This window comes from Mytilus trossulus, chromosome 11 (genome assembly GCF_036588685.1).
Source record: "Mytilus trossulus isolate FHL-02 chromosome 11, PNRI_Mtr1.1.1.hap1, whole genome shotgun sequence".
Taxonomy (NCBI): domain Eukaryota; kingdom Metazoa; phylum Mollusca; class Bivalvia; order Mytilida; family Mytilidae; genus Mytilus; species Mytilus trossulus.
This window is the reverse complement of record NC_086383.1, coordinates 67,895,254-67,904,723: the sequence shown is the minus strand read 5'-3', so window position 1 is coordinate 67,904,723 and position 9,470 is coordinate 67,895,254.

The following is a 9,470-nucleotide window of genomic DNA, read 5'->3' as shown; positions in this document are numbered from 1 at the left end:
ATGGAAAGTCAAGAGAGAATATTTTCCCGCCACAATTTCAAAGGCTAATATCTCGGAAACAAGCACTGTGACCAATACATTTTGTTTGCTCTTTGAATTCCTTAATTAATCCCCTATCTATATAAACTAGTGTTTTGAAAAGTTAATTACTTTGAAACTGAGAATCGAACTCCCTTAATAGTCTTCAATATTGCTAGACAACATATGAAAATAAAATAACATAATTCTGTTTTCAGCATTATGACAAACTTTTGCTATTTGATGGTAATACTCCTCTGTACAATTGGTGTTTCTAATGGCGACGGTAAGTACTTTTATGTATAATAAAACATTGACTCAAAGATGGTTGGTGTTCGATTAGGGACATAAGTCTATTATGGTTGTAAAATTAAAACCACAAAAATACTGAACTTCAAGGAAAATCTAAAAAGGAAAGTTCATAATTGAATGGAAAAATCAAAACATCAAACATTTCAAACGAATGGAAAACAGCTGTCATATAACTGACTTGGCACAGGCATTTTCTTCTGCAAAAGACTCATCAGTGACGCTCATATCAAAATTTTTATAAAGCCAAACAAGCACAAAGCTTAACAGTTGCATCAAAATCCATTATATTGACAACGATGCGTGAACAAAATAAACAGGCACAATAGGTACAAATGTAAAAAATTGGGGTACATCAGTCAGCATTGTGTAATCATCTTAATACTCTAAAAACAAACAAATGTTACAAAGAGGTCATAAATAGTAACTCGTAAATCCATGGACAAAAAACAAAATCGGGGTAACAAACCAACACCGAGCGAAACGCATTAAATATAAGAGGAGAACAACGACACAACACCGAAACGCAACACACACAGAAACTGAACAATCATAAACTATGTTCATAACTGAATTGAAAAAAAAAGAATCCAAGGATTTTTTTGTCAGCTTTTTTGGTTTTACCCATTTTATACATTAAGGACGAAGTGAGTCGTTGGTGACATTCATTCGAATTAATAATGGACGGGGGATGGTATTTTTTTAGTGTCTTTTACTGAAGAATGGTTACAACTCTTCGTCTGGACGGTGTTAAGGTATCCGTTATTATATGGGAGCTGGGGTCATACATGTATTTAAAATTGTTGCAATTTGACGACGTAGGTGTATGGTCAATAACATATTTACTCACCTCACCATAAATTAACACATATTCCCGTGTTGATTATTTGTAAACATAACAAGTAAGAAGGAGCTTAGTATTATCAATATCAAAATAACCAGGAATTTGTTCTTTTACGGAATGGTCATTAAGACTACCGGCAATATTTTCAAAAATGAAAACCATTATTGACATATTTGATTTAAATAAAATGTCTTTTTCAAAGATAGTATAGTCTACATGGAGAACTTTTAATTAGTATGAATCTTTGAAGTAAAATGTTTAGCTAGGTTCTAAGGATGTTGATGAAATAAGTATGTGACACATAGTTGACCTATGTTTGGACAGTCGAAATTGTCAAATTGTCTAGTTATGTGTCACTTATTGGTATTTAGATAATCTTCCAAAAAATTTGATATTCATTTCTATATAATCATATTATATAACCTTGTATTATTTAATCATAACTTGGAGAATACACACCTCTATTTTATTACAATAAAGCATGAGAACTTTTGTTTTGGTTACAGATCTGTTCCAAATTTTTCAGCTATATTCTTATTGAATAATGTATAAATTAAAAGTCAATTCTGCCATATTATATCGAAGAACTTTACTTTTCAGGAAATTGTCGGGCTTTAAATGGCAGATGTGGAGTAAGAAATGTTACTTGTGAGCTAAAATTTGGAGAAGGATGGGAAAGTGTAGGCAGATGCTGTCATAAAAGACCATGTTGCAAAAGTTAGTATAAACATAAATGATGCAATAGTTATTATTCCTCTTATTCAAATAGAGTGAAATGTATAGACCTGTGTTTGAATAAGACCATATTTATATTTGCTTCCTATATGTTATAATGTTTGCACAACAGTGAAGAACGCCAATGAAGACGACGGACAACAGTATCCAACTGAAAACAACATATTAACGTGATGTCTAGTTAAGTTTAGTTTAAACAATATTTTATTCAAATACATTGAATTGAAATGGGGAACAGGCATATCCTATGTTAGCCCTCTTTCTTACGCGATTTCAGTGAATGACGTAACGTTTTAGATTTCAATAAATTAAAAAAGTGTATTACGTGTCTCGTTTTGTACCCATTGTCACAGGTTAGGAATGATCAAACTTGTTTATCGTCGCCACATTCTGTATGTTCCTGTCTCGTATTGTACTGTTACACTATAGTCACTGGTAAAAGGATCAGATATGTTTATCGTCGCCACATTCTGTATGTTCCTGTCTCGTATTTTACTGTTACACTATAGTCACTGGTAAAGGGATCAGATATGTTTATCGTCGCCACATTCTGTATGTTCCTGTCTCGTGTTGTACTGTTATAAATCGAAAATTTACCGAACACGCCTCGCTCAAAACGAAAAAGATCAACAAACAAACTACGTACATTACACAAAACACAACACAGACAGACTGAGCAACATAAAACCCACAATGGACTGGTGGTGATCCCAGTTGCTTCGAAACGCCTGCTCTACATGTGACATCCGTCATGTAGTTCATGTTTGTACAGACACGGTAAGGACCCCTTATTCGGTAGGTTATATTCGGGATAAGGGGACAGGACTGTAGTTATGACATAAGAAACATAGCTTTAATCATCGGTAAGACAGATATTCCACAACGATAAATAATATCTTGTTGGCGTAAAAGTTAGGTGCTGTGATTTACACACTAAGCGATGTTATTTGGAACGTATTCTGCGCGGTTTTGAAAGATGCGTGATTGATTTATCATAGATAATAATTTACCTATTCAGTTTATTAATTATGATTTATATCAACAACCTACACCATTAATCCAATCAGAAAGAAATGTCTTTTGTCTCTCAAATTACAAAATGTCTGACATAATCTTTTTCTAAATTTATCAGAATTTCGAACTTGATATTTCATTATGTATTTCGGCACACACAATTTTGGTCCTTGAAATACACATTTCTCAGAAAAATGGAATTGACAATGTTTAGTTCACCAGTAACATCGTTGCTCATCGTAGTGTTGTTTGACCGATCATGGTTAAAATATTTCAACACATTTATTTAACAGTAATATGTCAGCGGCTACCCAATGCACACACCATAATAGGAAGTAGAAATGTGTTAAATACTTCATAATTCGTCCTTAATAATTGCCAACCTAAACATATGTTTTCACTTTTTTTTATTATTATTTAATAATGTGATGTGAGAAAATAAATTTAACTTTTTTTCTAAAGATTCAGCTGTCAATGATCCCCAAGTCGTTATACGATACAGTTGTGGATTTGAAGTTGGGGAATCGTGTATTTTCAAGAATGTAGATGGGTCAACTTATGAATGGACGAGAGCTATTGATTCAACTGTAAGATCGTCAAAATCAAAAACGTTTTCAACTTTTAATAGAAAATGTTATTAGATTAACTACCAGAAATAATTGATTTGTGTTAAAGAGATAAAAAGTTACAAAATGGATTTTCAAACTCATAAGTCGAAAACAAACATACAATACAATCGTAAAAACTTGAGTAAAAAAAAATATCTAATAAACAGAACATAGAAACTTAAATCTAAGCAACTAGAACATCAACAACAACTGGATGATATCGTGTGTTCTAGAAGCGCAAGCAAATTTATTCCATGTATGGCTCCCGTCAGATTTCTGGTGCTATCAAATATTTGACAATAATTCTGTATGTTCCTGTCTCGTATTGTACTGTTACACTATATTTACTGGTAAAGGGATCAGATATGTTTATCGTCGCCACATTCTGTATGTTCCTGTCTCGTGTTGTACTGTTACACTATAGTCACTGGTAAAAGGATCAAACTTGTTTATCGTCGCCACATTCTGTATGTTCCTGTCTCGTATTGTACTGTTACACTATAGTCACTGGTAAAGGGATCAGATATGTTTATCGTAGCCACTTTCTGTATGTTCCTGTCTCGTGTTGTACTGTTATAAATCGAAAATTTACCGAACACGCCTCGCTCAGAACGAAAAAGATCAACAAACAAATTACGTACATTACACAAAACACAACACAGACAGACTGAGCAACATAAAACCCACAATGAACTGGTGGTGATTCCAGTTGCTTCGAAGCGCCTGCTCTACATGTGACATCCGTCATGTAGTTCATGTTTGTACAGACACGGTAAAGACCCCTTATTCGGTAGGTTATATTCGGGATAAGGGGACAGTACTGTAGTTATGACATAAGAAACATACTTTAATCATCGGTAAGACAGATATTCCACAACGATCAATAATATCTTGTTGGCGTAAAAGTTAGGTGCTGTGATTTACACACTAAGCGATGTTATTTGGAACGTATTCTGTGTGGTTTTGAAAGATGCGTGATTGATTTATCATAGATAATAATTTACCTATTCAGTTTATTAATTATGATTTATATCAACAACCTTACAGTATTAATCCAATCAGAAAGAAATGTCTTTTGCCTCTCAAATTACAAAATGTCTGACATTATCTTTTTCTAAATTTATCAGAATTTCGAACTTGATATTTCATTATGTATTTCGGCACACACAATTTTGGTCCTTGAAATACAAATTTATCAGAAAATGGAATTGACAATGTTTAGTTCACCAGTAAAATCGTTGCTCATCGTAGTGTTGTTTGACCGATCATGGTTAAAATATTTAAACACATTTATTTAACAGTAATATGTCAGCTGCTACCCAATGCACACACCATAATAGGAAGTAGAAATGTGTCAAATACTTCATAGTTCGTCCTTAATAATTGTCAACCCCAACATATGTTTTCACTTTTTTTTATATTATTTTATAATGTGATGTGAGAAAATAAATTTAACTTTTTTTCTAAAGATTCAGCTGTCGATGATCCCCAAGTCGTTATACGATACAGTTGTGGATTTGAAGTTGGGGAATCGTGTATTTTCAAGAATGTAGATGGGTCAACTTATGAATGGACGAGAGCTATTGATTCAACTGTAAGATCGTCAAAATCAAAAACGTTTTCAACTTTTAATAGAAAATGTTATTAGATTAACTACCAGAAATAATTGATTTGTGTTAAAGAGATGAAAAGTTACAAAATGGATTTTCAAACTCATAAGTCGAAAACAAACATACAATACTATCGTAAAACCCGGAGTAAAAACAACAATCTATCTAATAAACACAACATAAAAACTTAAATCAAAGCAGCAAGAATACCAACAACAACTGGATGATATCGTGTGTTCTAGAAGCCCAAGCAAATTTTATTCCATGTATGGCTCCCGTCAGATTTCTGGTGCTATTAAATATTTGAAAATAATTCTAATTCGATGATTTCAAATTTGGTTAATTGGCCGTTTCAGAATCTAAAGCATCATGGGTAATTTCATTGTTCGTACTCCAAAGTGAAAATAACGTTACGTCATTGGTTGAATTTCCATTGTTTATAATGTTTTAAACCAATCAAAACGCGTTGGTATACGCCTTCGAAAATAATACCCAGAATGCATTAGATTCTGAAAACGGCGAATTGTGAACTGTAAAATGTTTCTGACAAACCTGATAATTGCGCACTACTGTTTCAAGCCCTATATATCTTATTAGTTCACTTGGTCGATAAAATGTCATTTTTTTCAGTTTTTATAATGTGATCATTTTTATAAATTTCCTGTTAACAAAACTTTGTATTTTTCGAATACTAAGGATTGTCTTATCCCAGGCATAGATTGCCGTATTTGGCACAACATTTTGGAACTTTGAATCCTTAATGCTCTTCAAATTTGTTCTTTTTTTTTTTATTTATAAATATTTTTGTGTGAGGGTCACTGGTGAGTCTTGTGTAGACGAGACACGCGTCTAGTGTGCTGGATTATAGTCCTGGTACCTTTGACAACTATTTATGGACTTTACCTTTTTAAACTTACCTTGAGGTTCGGTACTTTAACAGTACTTTTTCATAAAATTAACTAGAAAAAGTGCAAAGAGCCAACATTGAACATATAATATTTGTCATTACCAAAATCATCTAGTTGATTAATTTTTTTTTAAATTTTGAAAAATAAAGTAAATTAACAAGACTTCAGATCTCTAAGGAAAAATCCAAAAGGAAATTCCATGCATGAATGGCAAACCCAAACGCTTAAACACATCAAACAAATGGACAACAGCTGTCGTATTCCTGAATGGGTACAGGCACTTACTGATGTAGTGTATAAAACACATCAAACAAATGGACAACAGCTGTCATATTCCTGAATGGGTACAGGCACTTACTGATGTAGTGTATAAAACACATCAAACAAATGGACAACAGCTGTCGTATTCCTGAATGGGTACAGGCACTTACTGATGTAGTGTATAAAACACATCAAACAAATGGACAACAGCTGTCGTATTCCTGAATGGGTACAGGCATTTACTGATGTAGTGTATAAAACACATCAAACAAATGGACAACAGCTGTCGTATTCCTGAATGGGTACAGGCATTTACTGATGTAGTGTATAAAACATATCAAACAAATGGACAACAGCTGTCATATTCCTGAATGGGTACAGGCACTTACTGTTGTAGTGTATAAAACACATCAAACAAATGGACAACAGCTGTCGTATTCCTGAATGGGTACAGGCATTTACTGATGTAGTGTATAAAACATATCAAACAAATGGACAACAGCTGTCGTATTCCTGAATGGGTACAGGCACTTACTGATGTAGTGTATAAAACATATCAAACAAATGGACAACAGCTGTCGTATTCCTGAATGGGTACAGGCATTTACTGATGTAGTGTATAAAACATATCAAACAAATGGACAACAGCTGTCGTATTCCTGAATGGGTACAGGCATTTACTGATGTAGTGTATAAAACATATCAAACAAATGGACAACAGCTGTCGTATTCCTGAATGGGTACAGGCATTTACTGATGTAGTGTATAAAACACATCAAACAAATGGACAACAGCTGTCGTATTCCTGAATGGGTACAGGCATTTACTGATGTAGTGTATAAAACACATCAAACAAATGGACAACAGCTGTCGTATTCCTGAATGGGTACAGGCATTTACTGATGTACATGATGTAGTGTATAAAACATATCAAACAAATGGACAACAGCTGTCGTATTCCTGAATGGGTACAGGCATTTACTGATGTAGTGTATAAAACATATCAAACAAATGGACAACAGCTGTCATATTCCTGAATGGGTACAGGCACTTACTGTTGTAGTGTATAAAACACATCAAACAAATGGACAACAGCTGTCGTATTCCTGAATGGGTACAGGCATTTACTGATGTAGTGTATAAAACACATCAAACAAATGGACAACAGCTGTCATATTCCTGAATGGGTACAGGCATGTACTGATGTAGTGTATAAAACACATCAAACAAATGGACAACAGCTGTCATATTCCTGAATGGGTACAGGCATTTACCGATGTAGTGTATAAAACACATCAAACAAATGGACAACAGCTGTCATATTCCTGAATGGGTACAGGCATTTACTGATGTAGTGTATAAAACACATCAAACAAATGGACAACAGCTGTCATATTCCTGAATGGGTACAGGCATTTACCGATGTAGTGTATAAAACACATCAAACAAATGGACAACAGCTGTCGTATTCCTGAATGGGTACAGGCACTTACTGATGTAGTGTATAAAACACATCAAACAAATGGACAACAGCTGTCATATTCCTGAATGGGTACAGGCATTTACTGATGTAGTGTATAAAACACATCAAACAAATGGACAACAGCTGTCGTATTCCTGAATGGGTACAGGCATTTACTGATGTAGTGTATAAAACACATCAAACAAATGGACAACAGCTGTCGTATTCCTGAATGAGTACAGGCATTTACTGATGTAGTGTATAAAACACATCAAACAAATGGACAACAGCTGTCGTATTCCTGAATGAGTACAGGCATTTACTGATGTAGTGTATAAAACACATCAAACAAATGGACAACAGCTGTCGTATTCCTGAATGGGTACAGGCACTTACTGATGTAGTGTATAAAACACATCAAACAAATAGACAACAACTGTCGTATTCCTGAATGGGTACAGGCACTTACTGATGTAGTGTATAAAACACATCAAACAAATAGACAACAACTGTCGTATTCCTGAATGGGTACATGCACTTACTGATGTAGTGTATAAAACACATCAAACAAATAGACAACAACTGTCGTATTCCTGAATGGGTACAGGCACTTACTGATGTAGTGTATAAAACACATCAAACAAATAGACAACAACTGTCGTATTCCTGAATGGGTACAGGCACTTACTGATGTAGTGTATAAAACACATCAAACAAATGGACAACAGCTGTCGTATTCCTGAATGGGTACAGCCATTTACTGATGTAGTGTATAAAACACATCAAACAATTGGACAACAGCTGTCGTATTCCTGAATGGGTACAGGCACTTACTGATGTAGTGTATAAAACACATCAAACAAATGGACAACAGCTGTCATATTCCTGAATGGGTACAGGCATTTACTGATGTAGTGTATAAAACACATCAAACAAATGGACAACAGCTGTCGTATTCCTGAATGGGTACAGGCATTTACTGATGTAGTGTATAAAACACATCAAACAATTGGACAACAGCTGTCATATTCCTGAATGGGTACAGGCACTTACTGATGTAGTGTATAAAACACATCAAACAAATGGACAACAGCTGTCGTGTTCCTGAATGGGTACAGGCATTTACTGATGTAGTGTTTCGTATGAGACAAAGATGCTTCGCTCAACACTTTAACATCTTATATCATTACAATATTTAATTTCAATTCTTAATTAAGAAAAACGTTTTTTTTTATGATTCCAGAGATGACACATGGCTAGAGTTTACATAATTAATATGATGTACGTCCTACAATATATTCATAGGTATCAATTTAAGGTGGTACCTAACACTTCAGGGAAAGTACTCTGTAAAATCATCTCAACGATTTAATCACGTTCTATAATTTATAAAAAATTAAGGTCCTAATGTTTTGAATAAGTGTTTGCCAAACTGCTATATGTCTAATGAAATCTTTCAGTGAAAGTTACTGGTTCAAATATTTTTGAAATTTTTATATTCTTTTAAAAGGCTGAAAGTATTTTTTTTTATTTAAAATTGATGAAAATTGAACGAGCAAAACTAATTTTAGTCAAAGTGTTTGGTACCACCTTAAGTCCAGTGTTTATCAAGTTTAAACTTTTGATGTTTTAGCCTTCCACCAGTGAAGATATAAGGCCTGACATAGCCGCCAAGGGAAAGTACTACATATACACAGATCA